Source organism: Pseudorasbora parva, chromosome 6 (genome assembly GCF_024679245.1).
Source record: "Pseudorasbora parva isolate DD20220531a chromosome 6, ASM2467924v1, whole genome shotgun sequence".
Taxonomy (NCBI): domain Eukaryota; kingdom Metazoa; phylum Chordata; class Actinopteri; order Cypriniformes; family Gobionidae; genus Pseudorasbora; species Pseudorasbora parva.
In genome coordinates, this window is record NC_090177.1 from 5,465,322 (window position 1) to 5,479,420 (window position 14,099).

General features: G+C 36.6%; 2 protein-coding genes across 7 annotated transcripts in view; one reads left to right on the forward strand and one right to left on the reverse strand.

Annotated features, from left to right (window-relative positions):
* The window catches only part of LOC137078303 (cyclin-dependent kinase-like 5), a 121,654-nt gene extending 112,917 nt beyond the window's left edge, over positions 1-8,737 (reverse strand). For all 3 annotated transcript variants that reach the window (XM_067445481.1, XM_067445482.1, XM_067445480.1), the window contains exon 1: positions 8,611-8,737. The gene's annotated coding sequence lies outside the window, so the exon portion shown is untranslated. The remainder of the gene's footprint in view (positions 1-8,610) is intronic.
* Positions 8,738-13,056: 4,319 nt separating this feature from the next.
* LOC137078306 (sex comb on midleg-like protein 2) overlaps positions 13,057-14,099 on the forward strand; it is an 80,561-nt gene continuing 79,518 nt past the window's right edge. For all 4 annotated transcript variants that reach the window (XM_067445486.1, XM_067445487.1, XM_067445488.1 and 1 more), the window contains exon 1: positions 13,057-13,137. The gene's annotated coding sequence lies outside the window, so the exon portion shown is untranslated. The remainder of the gene's footprint in view (positions 13,138-14,099) is intronic.

Here is a 14,099-nt window from a genome sequence, read left to right on the forward strand (position 1 = left end):
TTCTAAGTGTCTACACCACAGCCACATCATATTTGCATACATTTAAAAACATAGGCTAATCTTAATATTTTTATTTTTATGTTTGAGCTTATATATATATCTCCATATTAATAACAGTTGGAGAAATGTAAACTGTAAACTCTCAAGTGTTGGCTTTCTAATATGTAATAGGCTATATGTTGGTTATGTGTATATTCAGAATGACTTCTGAGTAGCAAACCTTTTTATTTTGGGTGTGTAATTTATTCTCCCCCTTGCTAAAATGGGGGGTGTGGGGAAATTAAATAAAAAAACAATTAATAAATTTAGCTGGAAATAACATCTCAAATCATAAACCCCTCTAAATCATTAAAATCAGGTGTTCAATCACTTCATGGCCACAGGTGTATAAATCTTTATAGCTAATCCTAAATCGATAATGTGCACGGCCGCTTGGGCATTCATAACGTTGCGGAGACGTGCGAGTGTGTTCAATGAATTTCTTCACTTCGGTTTAGAATTAGCACCAATTTTGGGGCGGGTTGCTTGAATTGTGGGTTCATTAGCCTATTATTCTTAATGAAAAACACAACAACCAAACAGTACAATGACAAACTCACTTAAATTATGCGCTTCTACATTTTTCCTTAAAACTAAATCTTCCGCGATCATCTTATCATCAGCTTCTCACTCTCGAATGAAATCAGACTCCTGCTGCGACTCTCGTTCAGCTCCCTGTATTAAGCTGACATGTTCAATTTTTTAATTGTATGTTCTCTAACTGAACTAAATTATTTTATTACTATAAAAACAACAGTGGTGGTGTGGGGGATAACCTCAACCCGATAGAACAGCTTTGGGATGAATTAGAGCGGAGACTGAGAGCCAGGCCTTCTCATCCAACATCAGTGCCTGACCTCACAAATGAGCTTCTAGAAGAATGGGCAAAAATCCCTAATAAGTTGATTGAACTCAATTGATTTGAGTAAACTCGTTCCCGTATATTTAAGTTCACTTAACTTGGTGCTCACGTTCACTGCACTTAAATTGTTAAGTTCACTGAGCTGGGTACACCAGAAGTTCAGTATACCATGCTGGGTACAACCAATCAAAACTTCAGCATGCATTGCAGCATGAATAAATTATACATCTGAATTGTGACACATCTTTGATTCTTACTATTTGCTTTTACTTTTGCTCTTTTGTTCTGATGTGTTTGTAGCTTGTTTTATGTTCAGAGTTGATCTGTTTATCAGATTTTAAAAAAATAATAATAATAATAATTGTCACCATTGTAGAGATTCATACATGGATTCTTGATGTCTGTGCATGTCTAACCAATTCCGTAGATTTAAACATTTTGAGCACAAAAAATAAAATAATAAATTGTTAAATTACCACAAGAGTAAAGAATCTCATGGAAATTTGTGTTAATATTTCATTAGACTCTGCACGAGATCAGGGATTTTGCCAATACATGATGATATTATCATCGTCAATGATTAAACAACATCACTTGATGATATTTTCTCTTGACTTTATGTTTCTTCCCAAATGTGTCTCACAAACACAAAACAGCCAGAGAAACATTATTTTATTATATTATACAGTCAAGGGTCAAGAGCCCAACTAAATCAAACAATGAACTCCATCATGGTGACTTCCAACAAAACTATTATTGTCATTAAAACAGAAATTAAGTAAATCTGGTTAGTTATAAGTTAGTTCACATATTATTATTATGTTTAGTAACTTACAAATTTTTACTTACCGATTTTAAGATTGCATACAATTAAAAAGTCTCACTCTTATTTTGAATCAGCAACAGAAAAGGATCGCCTTTTGTAAATGTCCTCCAATCAGTGAATTAGTTCTTGTTGCCAGACAGAACTCCTTGAATGGCCAATCACATCAAAGCAAGACCAGAGTGAGCTATTTTCATTAATTAAGATTTTGAGTTCATTCAAAATCTTGAAATCTTAAGTTTATGTATTTTGTAGGTTAATAATTTATTCTAACTAATATTTTTGAGTTTTAGGACTAAACTAGTAATATTTAGTCAAGATTACTTGATTTGTTTAAAGGTGCACTATGGAGCTTTCCGTCCACTAGAGGGCGCCTATTCAAAACAAATCGTAGTTTGATGACGCAATGTGTGAGCGCAGCATCTTGGGAGATGTGGTCTTCTCATCACAGCCGGTGGAAAATAGGACTCGGGCAGAAATCACGTTCATGCATGCGGTTATTAACGTTACTGTAGTGAAGCAGAGCAGGACCGAGTGTTGTGGAGCTGAGCACGGCTGCTGGAGCGATTGTTAAACAAATACCCGCCTCGCGAATACCGGGACTTTTATTATGACGGGACGAGACACATTTGCCGGGCGCCTGCACAGATCCGTTCTTCCGGTTATGATTTTGAGGTAATGTAGCTCTGTTTATCATATTAGATACATTTAAGTGTGTTTAAAACGATGTTATGACGTTACTCCGTGCGCTCACATGTTCACACTGCTAAGAGTAAAACGCTCCTGCCAAATAAAAGCCGAAACCGAGGGTAGCGCAGATATGACGCAATTGACAGGCGACTCCCTCAAACGCTATGCTGACACGTCCCGGTCCTTAGTTAAAATAGCAATTTTCTCACATAGTTGGAAACTTCTGGGATATTGTAGGTACTCAACTGAACAAAATATATAACACCGGCCTAGTGGTTTTTGGATATTTTACTGCAAAAATACTACATAGTGCACCTTTAAGTAAAGCAGTGTTTCTGTGTGGAAATAGAAGATTTAAAGCTGTTAGAGCTGCAAAGGGTGGGCCGACTTTATTAAGGATTAATGATAGGATGTCATTAAAAATCATGGTCATGTAAAGGCAGGCGACCCAAAACTTTTGGCTATATAGTGTATCTGCCAATACCAATAAATACATGAATGAATAAATAAATTAATAATTGAAAAGTGGGCATTACAGACCAGAATGAGGTCAGGTGATTGAGAATAGAGTGGCTAAAAATAAATAAATAAATAAATATTATTTTTTAATCACATAGATGTGTGACATTGAAGAGTTGTTGATCATTTGGATTAAATATTATGAATATCAATTCAAAAGGGTTTATTCAAGAAGTTCTCAAGGACTAAAAATGAATTTACAGCCAAAATAAGTTGAATGAAGCTTTCTGAGAAAGTCAATGACGCAGCTCAGAGTCTGATGGAGGTCATTCGGTCACTTCCTGTTTCCAAGAGTGCACAGATAAATGAAAAATTAACAAATAAAAATGCCAAAGCAGCCTGATTTTTGCTGCATATGAGCTCTGAACTCAGACTAATTCAATCAAGCCTCCCTGAAAAGAGCTAAAAATACAGCCGTCAGCCTATAAACGTCAAAAATAGCAGACCGGTGAATGCTCCGGCTGAAGAAAATAAGGCAGTTTTACAGCACAAACACATTCGGCCGTGAATCCGCCACAGATTTGGGGTAAGAACGGTGAGAGGCTTATGAGCGGACATCAAGAAACAGGGAGATTTTAAGTGTGACGTTTGGCCGCTCAGCCTGTTACTGCTTACAAAGAGAGTCCTCGAATCAAACAAACAATCTTGTCATCTGGTTTTGAAAAGGTATCGAACTGGACGACACCTCCTGCTCCGCCGTCTAAACTCGCCGTGTTTCTGGGTTCAGTCCCCAGACGCACAGAATGAGAGCATGTAAGGAGGACAAGGGGACGAAAATGACTGCTGAGACTATAAACAGAATATAATGAATTCATTCGCATTTGTGAACAAAAACAATTCTTGAAAAGACTATGCATTGTCCATTTCTTTATTTGTGTTTGAGAACAGTTTGTTTTACTGGCTAATTACACTGAAGCTGAAACGATGACCGTTTCAAACAGGTTACCGAGATACTCTCCTAGTCTTCTATTGGTCAGCCAAACAGATAGTCCCGCCCCCAAACTGACACCATTGGTTGAGTCAATCCTGCAGCTTGTGATACTCAAACAAACAGATCTTGAAGTTTTTGGAAGCACTTTTCAGTGGAATCAACCTACGAGTAGTTTATTTTTAGTTCTATATTAAGCTGGGACACAAGGAAGTAGGCGTATTTTAGCACCCAAAAAAATGGCACCTTGAACTTAATGCAAATGCAAGAGGTTGTTTTAAAATAAAAACGCTGCAATTTTTGCCTGTAACAGAGATTTTTCTAAACTCTACTGTCAAAATAATTAATTGGTTTGAATAGATCCAACTCAAATTAAACAAATTAGCTCAATCCAATTAACTTTTAGTATTTGGAACTTGTTTCTTTTGAGTTCTCAAAACTGACACATTTTAAGTAATCTGACTAAAAAAAATCTACTCAAGATCTAAACATTCAAAATCCACTCATTGTAATCTACTCGAGTTTTATGTAATTGTTTTGAGTTTTATGAACTTGTTTCTTTTAATTTAGACTAACTTAAATTTAACTGAAACTGGGCTGGAATTTCTATTTCCCAGCATGTTTTATCATTACACTTAAAGGGGACAGTAAATGCTCAAATTAAGTGTTATATAATGTGTTTTGTGCAAGATTACCGTTAAGCAGGAATTGAGTAATGTTTAATGTTGTGCTATGTAAGTTTAGAAGAGTTTCTGTTATGTAAGTGTACTCCGATCAGGATTTTTGGAGCCGATCACCAATCACAGGAAGCCGTATCTGCTGATACAATCAGATCACTGACACTAATCTGTTTGAAGCCTCCATTTTATAACGTATAATTATTTATAGGGAATTTTACAGACATTCATTCAGGGGCTGAATTTTATTTCTGGAAATGGGGGAATTCCTCCCTTAGGTGACTCTTGTCATATAAATGTATATAATTATCTCACCTAAATCTTTGATCATGCAGTGCATTTTTGTTTGTAAAGACAATTTTTCAGGTAGGTGTTACATTAGTATTGCGGTAAGAAATACTGATTAAATTTAATGAGTGAAATGTAAATTAATGTCTTCCCTGAACAAATTAAATTAGATTAATCCTTACACTTAAGGTTGCAAAAGTTAGTCATCCAAGAGCAGTGAGTGTCATTAAGGTTAATCAAACAACAAGACGAAGAGAAACTCAGAGACAGCAGCAGTTTATTCGACTGCTGTCACTTTAAGAGCCAATACACAGATACGGTTACATGCTGTTACTCAAATGTTAACGTTCACTCAAGAGTCACAACAATTTAGTACATACATTTGTGTGTATTTGACCATTGCAACGCAATTTGTACTCGCGAGCTTTTTGTGAGATGGCCTGTGTGTGTGTGTGTGTGTGTGTGTGTGTGTGTGTGTGTGTGTGTGTGTGTGTGTGTGTGTGTGTGTGTGTGTGTGTGTGTGTGTGTGTTTACGGTCTCTTATTGGAGAGCACGCGAGTGCTGGCAAGACTTAAAAATAAATGCAAATGACAAACTTTAGTGACGATGTGACACTGCCTCGATTGTTCAAGTGTCAAATCCTGTGTCAACTGTGCAGCTTGATTTTAGCGCAGGTGCAGCCATTTGAGCACTTTTAGAGGGAAAGAGAAGGTAATTCACTCAGGCTGTTTGTAAACTTACATCTCAGAGAAAGTTTTCAAATGACTTTGTAAGTTATTTAATACAGAGAATAAGACACTTCATGCCCTAGCTCAGCTCTCATGGATGGAGCGCGTCTTTATGTGTCATCAGCATGAGATCTGCCTTTTTAGAGACCACCGATCAATCATCCCAAAGCGATTATCGCCGATAGAGATCGGTTGCCAATCAACTGTTATGTTGTTGTTGTTTTTTGGGGGACAGGGCATGAGCTTAGTTGTAGAACAGATATACAGCATGTTAAATGTTCCATATTGCCGTACTCATTCAGCAAGTGCACTGTAAAACCCAAGAAGTTTAACTAACATTTCATTTGAGGAAACCGATTATCTTAATTCATTCAAGATTAGAAACCAATAGCTATGAATACTCTGAACTAATTTCAGTTGAGTTCACTAAAAGATATACATTGCGGTCAAGAAATTATACGATTAATTAAGTGAATAAGAAGCGATTGAACATTAGTGATGAACACCTGCTGTTAACAAGCAGAATCCCTGATGGAATAGAAACACAAGAACTACAACTGACTTCAGCCACAGCCTTAGATTAAATGAACTGAAGATAAAAGAAGACATTAAATCTCTGAAGATCACAGCAGAGGAGGATTAAACAACTCCACAAACAGCATTACCAGCTTCACACATTACTAACTAGACTGACTTTATTTCAGTCAGACATCTATAGAGTCTCTTATTAAGAATTAACAGAGGTTGAGATGTTAATGTTTTATTAAAAATGTGTGGACACCAGTATGGTGATCAGTGTTTCCTTTAGTTGGGCAGTTTGACTCTCAGCTTTTTATGTACGTTTGTGACAGCGTTAACGTAAACACAATTTGTTGTAAAGAAAGACAGAAACAAAGATGATCAGGTGAGTTCCCAGCATCACAAAGTCACTAATCTTATCCAAAAATGGTTATTTGTTATTAAAGGACTATATTCACCAAAAATACTTTTTTTGCCACAGATCAGATCATTTTTTAAATAAAATAGTTGAGTACAGTTTGAGTTCTGTCATTGTGCCGTTTTAAATGTATGAGTTAGCTTACTCAAATATTTGAAGTTGACATAATAAAAAAATCTGCAAGTTCTGCTTACTTAAACTTTACATTTCTTAACTTAAAAAATGTATGTACCTGATTGCCTTAAATTGTTTAAGTTTTGGTTAAACGTATTCATGTTTACAGTGCATAAAATACATGTTAACTGATCATAGGGAGGGAAAACACCAATCAGAAATGATTTACATTTATGAAATCATTGCATGCATGAGATGAAACCATCTTGTTGCATTACTTTTATTGCATTCATGCAAGACAAATCAAACAAATGACCTTGCAACGCGCAACCCATCAAACTTCGAAAACACTAGAAATATCACTGCACAAAATTAAACTAATTTACACAATTGTCTTGCTAATTTACACAATTTAGAGAAGTAGTAGATTACAAAACAACTTTAATTTGTAGCAAATGTGTGAAAGTGAACTGTGAAATTTGAGTTAGAGATATTAAAACATGTTTTTTTTATTCACTTTGATGTCCAGTGTATAACTTTTTTGTTATTTTTGTGATATAAAGTTCAAATCTTGTAAACTTCTAAGCATCATGCCTATCATTTACAGATTTTTTATGGTTTTAAACCATCATCCAGGAATGTACTTCTCTGTAATTTTGTCTTATTATGCAAAAACAAAATGTGAAAATATTATTTAAAAAGATGTGCATTAAAATACCATTTATGAAATTATCCTTAACACAGGGTTTTCTAATGCAAAAAGGGTTTAAAAATGTAATTTGCATCAAAATATGTAACTAAATAGTAATAATACACAGATAGAAATGATTCTGTCGTGAAGTAAATACTACAGAAAAAAATTAAAGTAAATTCTCATACTCAATTTAAGCATGTATAAATTAAAGCGTATATATGAACAATATCAAATTTTACTCAACTTTTCTGATACTCAAGCACTGGGGCATGACTTATTAGTTTGATTTGATATTTTTGTTGCCGTTTTCCAGCTAAATTTACATTTTATCATTGCTTTTGTTGTTAGGTTTAGTAACTTTTACTGTAATGCATTACTTCTATTATGTAGATATGTCTAAACAATCTCCATTGTATTATTTACTTAGATATTTATAAGCAAAGCATACACTTTAAAAGCACGGTTTATGTCAATTTTATGTTACATTGAGTTTGTTAAATGAACAATTGTTTTGTTTCATGAATGTTAAGTTCAATAGTAAGTAGATTTTACTTGATAATAACAGTAGTGCAGAGCAGTCGCAGTCAAATCTATTTAAAATGTGTCCATGCAAATTGTTACGAGGATTTTATCAAGTAAATCCTAGCAAGTTTTGTTTGTTTGTTTGTTTTCAGTGTACATGATTAGGTGGAAATGTTTGCGTATGAGTATGACTGTCATTTATGATTCATGCCAAATAACCTTTCGTAGAATGGAAAGATCCTATAGATGCTCATAGATCTATAGATACCAATAAAAAGCTTTATTTTTAAGAGTGTGCTTAAGTTGGGAGAGTGTTTTATGAGTATTTAAGTGGCAATGATTGAAAAAGCACTGTGTTTTAAAGTAAAATGCCAGTATAACAGTGGTTAGAGAGTGTAAATAGACTGATGTGTTGCTCATATGTTCATATGTGACTAATAAACCGATCATGCAAGCGTTGCCAGAGTCACGCGCGTCAACGCGTCTCGTGTCCAGCTCCGTGTCTGCGCGTTTCTGTATTGTGGTGCGGCGTCGCAGTGAGAGCTGATGCATCCCGCGCTGCGTGGGAGTCACACGCACATAGAAACACGGAGCTGAACCGCACAGCCCGCGCGCTTCACCCACACCAGCCCTGACACACTGTCATTATCACACACAGAATAACACAACACTCGCACTCACGCACTGCTGCACAACAGCTTGTCAAAGTGCTGCAGTCAAATCACTCACGACACACACCGCGGTGCGGGGATAACGCGGAGTGAAGGAGAAAACGAGCCGTGTACTTACGCGCTCCGGCGACCAGGACGCGGTGAAATCACTCACTCATCCTCAAACGCGCCGAGATATGTCAACCCACCCGCGACAACAGCAACAGTTTTCAGACTGGCGTCATTGGAGCCGATTCCAATGATTGACGTTAGTTACAGACACGCCTTTTAGGAGACATTCACCAATCAGGAGAGCAGTAGCTCAATGTGGGCGTAGCGCTTTTTTGCATCAGAGAAGAGAATCACTTTACTCGAAAAATGCTTCTCAAAAAAACTAAAATATAATATAAAATGTAATGTGATTAATGTTATATAATTAATTGAATACAATATGATTGATATAATATAATCATTTAATATAATATGATTAATATAATAATATAATGTATAGGTTTTATATGTTTTTTTATTTCAGTGAATTTCGATTTGTAAATGAAAATATATATTATATATATTTTAAAATATAATTTATGTGAATAATATAATACAAAATAATATAATATAATAACATAATTTATAGGTTTAATATTGTTTTTTACATTTCAGTGAATTTCGGTTTGTAAATGAAAATACATAATATATATTGTATACATTTATTGTGAATTATATAAATATAATATAATTAATATAATAATATAATATAATATAATATAATATAGTATGAAATAATTAATATAAAATAATTAAAATATAATTAATATAATATAATCATATTTATTTAGATTTTATTTAGTGAATTTCAGTTAATTAAAATACATATCAAATTATTGTATATTTTTTGGGGGGGAAACTTGTTTGTTAAATATAGTAAAACAGTCAAAATTGTAAAATATTATATATATATATATATGTATATATATATATATATATATATATATATATATATATATATATATATATATATATATATATATATATATATATATATATATATATATATATATATGCAAGAGTGTATATATATAAATCATGCAAGAACCACTGTTTATCACCATTAGTCTTCAGAGTCACATGATCCTTCGCAAATCATTCTCATATGAGGATTTGATGCTCAACACACATTTAGAAGTTTGTATTGGTTATAGAATTGTCATGGATTTGGATCTGATCACTCACGCCATCTGGTGGAAATATGAAGGACAGCGATTATTTTCAAAGATGCAGACGATGAATGATGGACAGATTGATAAAAATAAAACAATAATTTCGTACAGAAAATCTTTTTTTTCTGTCAGTGACAGATGTGTACACACAGATTGATACTGCTATTAATAGTACATCTTAATAATAACTATTTTTAGTTATGTTAGATTTTAAGAGATGTAATCTACTTTCATTTTTGGCCTTTGACTGATGCTATTTTTAATGCAGTCTGTCTCTGCATCTGATTTCGAAAAAAATATTATTATTATTATTATTATTAATAGCAATAATAAGAATACGACTAAGATAAGAATAATAACAGACTGAATGTTCAAAATGTAGGTTTGTAGTTTCTACGTCTGTCCATCATCATCATCTACTGATGAAGTCCTGAGACTCTCACACACACACAGTCGCAAATTGCAACCAACACATCAACACCCATCATACTCACTCACTCACTCACTCACTCACTCACTCACTCACTCACTCACTCACTCACACACTCACACACTCACACACTCACACACTCACTCACACACACACTCACACACTCACTCACTCACACACACACACTCACTCACTACACTCACTCACACACTCACTCACACACTCACTCACTCACACACTCACACACTCACTCACACACACACTCACACACACACTCACACACACACTCACACACTCACTCACTCACACACACACTCACACACTCACTCACCACTCACTCACACACTCACTCACCACTCACTCACACACTCACACACTCACACACACACTCACTCACTCACTCACTCACTCACTCACTCACTCACTCACTCACTCACTCACTCACTCACACACTCACTCACACACTCACTCACTCACACACTCACTCACACACTCACTCACACACTCACTCACTCACTCACTCACTCACTCACTCACTCACTCACTCACATACTCACTCACTCACTCACTCACTCACTCACTCACTCACTCACTCACTCACTCACTCACTCACTCACACACACACACTCACTCACACACTCACTCACTCACACACTCACACACTCACTCACACACACACTCACACACTCACTCACTCACTCACACACACACACACTCACTCACTCACTCACCACTCACTCACTCACTCACTCACACACTCACACACTCACTCACTCACTCACACACTCACACACTCACTCACTCACTCACTCACTCACTCACTCACTCACTCACTCACACACACACGCTCACTCACTCACTCACACACTCACACACTCACTCACACACTCACTCACACACTCACTCACACACTCACTCACTCACTCACTCACACACACACTCACACACACTCACTCACACACTCACTTCCACACTCACTCACTCAATCACTCACACACTCACTCACTCACTCACTCACTCACTCACTCACTCACTCACTCACTCACTCACTCACTCACTCACTCACTCACTCTCACTCACACACTCACTCACACACTCACTCACACACTCACTCACTCACTCACTCACTCACTCACTCACTCACTCACTCACTCACTCACTCACTCACTCACTCACTCACTCACTCACTCACACACACACTCACTCACTCACTCACACACACACACACACACACACACACACACACACACTCACTCACTCACTCACTCACTCACTCACTCACTCACTCACTCACACACACACTCACACACTCACTCACTCACTCACACACTCACACACTCACACACTCACACACTCACTCACTCACTCACTCACTCACTCACTCACTCACTCACTCACTCACTCACTCACTTCCACACTCACTCACACACTCACTCACTCACTCACTCACTCACTCACTCACTCACTCACTCACTCACTCACTCACTCACTCACTCACTACTCACCACTCACTCACTCACTCACTCACACACTCACTCACACACTCACTCACTCACTCACACTCACACACACTCACACACTCACTCACTCACTCACTCACACACTCACTCACTCACACACTCACTCACTCACTCACTCACTCACTCACTCACTCACTCTCACACTCACACGCTCACTCGCTCACAAACTCACTCTCACACTCACACTCACACGCTCACTCACTCACGCTCACAAACTCACTCACTCTCTTTCTCACTCACTTACACACACACACACACACACACACACACACACACACACACACACACACACACACACACACACACACACACACACACACACACACACACACACACACACACTCCTCTCACACACTCACTCCTCACACATGCACTCACTCACTCACTCACACACACAGACACACACACTCACTCACACGCTCACAGACTCACTCACTCTCTCACACTCACTCACTGACACACACACTCTCTCACTCACTCACTCAAAACCTACTCATCACACTCACTCACTCATTCACACACACACACACAGACACACACACACACACACACACACACACACACACACACACACACACACACACACACACACACACACACACACACACACACACACACACACACACACACCCTAAACCTACCCATCACAGGAAACATTCTGCATTTTTACTTTCTTTAAAAAACTCCTCCTGTGTGATTTATAAGCCTTATGAAAAGTGGGGACATGGGTAATGTCCTCATATTTCACCCTCTCCTGTAATACCTGTGTCATACCCATGTCATTATACACATTTGTGTCCTGATATTTCACAAAAACAAGCTCGGGCGCCCCCGCGCGCGCACACACACACATAACCATATGAAATACGGTTTGTACAGTAGCCTATAAAAACCATTACGGCTATAGAGAAAAGAAGATACAAAGATAGCGAATCGGACACGCTATGTATATCTTTTCTCAATAGCCGTAATGGTTTTTCCAGTTTTATCTGTGTCGGTCTATAGAATCGATAGGTATCTATAGTTGTAGCCTACCAAATGAATCATTGATTAACCAATAAAATCCTCTGGATTAAACAATAAACTCAACTAATGTATTAAACGGAACAAGAAGATATGCAAATAAAACGTGTGATAGTAAGAGCTTTATGAAAGGCAATTACTGTGAAGAAAACATTTATAAAGATGAAACTCTTATTTTGTGTAGTGAAAAGGATATTTGAGGTGTTGTGCATACTGTAACACAATTGAAAATATGCTGATATGTTTGAAAAAAAACCTTATTTTTAACTAATCAAAATAAGCGTAATTTGAACAATTATATCAATAGTAAAAGTAATTGAAAAGGCTTTCACGATTAAACGTGTGCGTATGAAAGAGGCAACGCACAACGCTGCTCTGCCTCTGCGCATGCGCAGTTCAGACCTCAAACATGGCGACAGAGAGCTGTGAAAAGTGCTGAATTCTGACTGCATTTCGACAAATTTGCGAAGGTTGGTCGACATTTATACACTTATTTTATTTTCTTCCATGCGTTATGCGCTTGATCGTTATGTCAGATGTCCAAATGAGCCTTTCTAAAGTATGTATGTGATGCTTTATGCGTTTATTTTGCCTGATGCCCAACACTTTCTGTGCTGGTGGCGATTATTCATGTTGCTATCTCAGAAGTGTTTGTGTATCCGGGCTGGACTGCTAAAATATCTTGTGTTTGTTTCGTGTTTCGCTGTTATTGATCATTATCGATGTTGATGATGTGTATGATCAGCGGTGTGTCGTCATCGCTGATGACGTTTCCTTTATTTCTGATGTCAATCTCAGGCGTATGTAAACATCATTCAATCTCAGATACATTATTCGTCGTATTTTCGCATCAAAAACGCATATATCTCTCTACTTTCAGGGTTTACACAACATATCATATTTACAAAGTTTACGTAAACATGATGTACTTAAGATTCTCGGAATTACCATGTTTTTCCGTCATTTACCATGGTAGGCTATTCTTTGAAGTATCTAGAAGTTTCATATAAATACCTTAAAAATGAATATGGTAATAGTTCAATACTAGGTTATAAATCAAATTATTTCACCATCTCTACCATGGTACTTACTCGGTAAGGGTAAATTAGAAACTAAATATTTTATTGTTTTAATTTATTTGATTTCGATTGAAGATGTTTTCATATTTAAATACTATAATCTATATGAAAAAAATGTGAAAGAGTATTTGACAATGAGTCGATTTGTTACTAACTACTATATATATAAAGGGATGCTCCGACATAAAAATTGTGGCCAATACCTATAATTCGTTATATTTGAACGCCGCTAACCAGTACTTTGGCCGATAATTTGCATCTGAAGTGTCTCAGCTGAAGGAAATAATCCATTATTTATCGGCTTTAATATCAGGCTAATTTCCTTATCTGTTCGATGATGATAACATTAATAA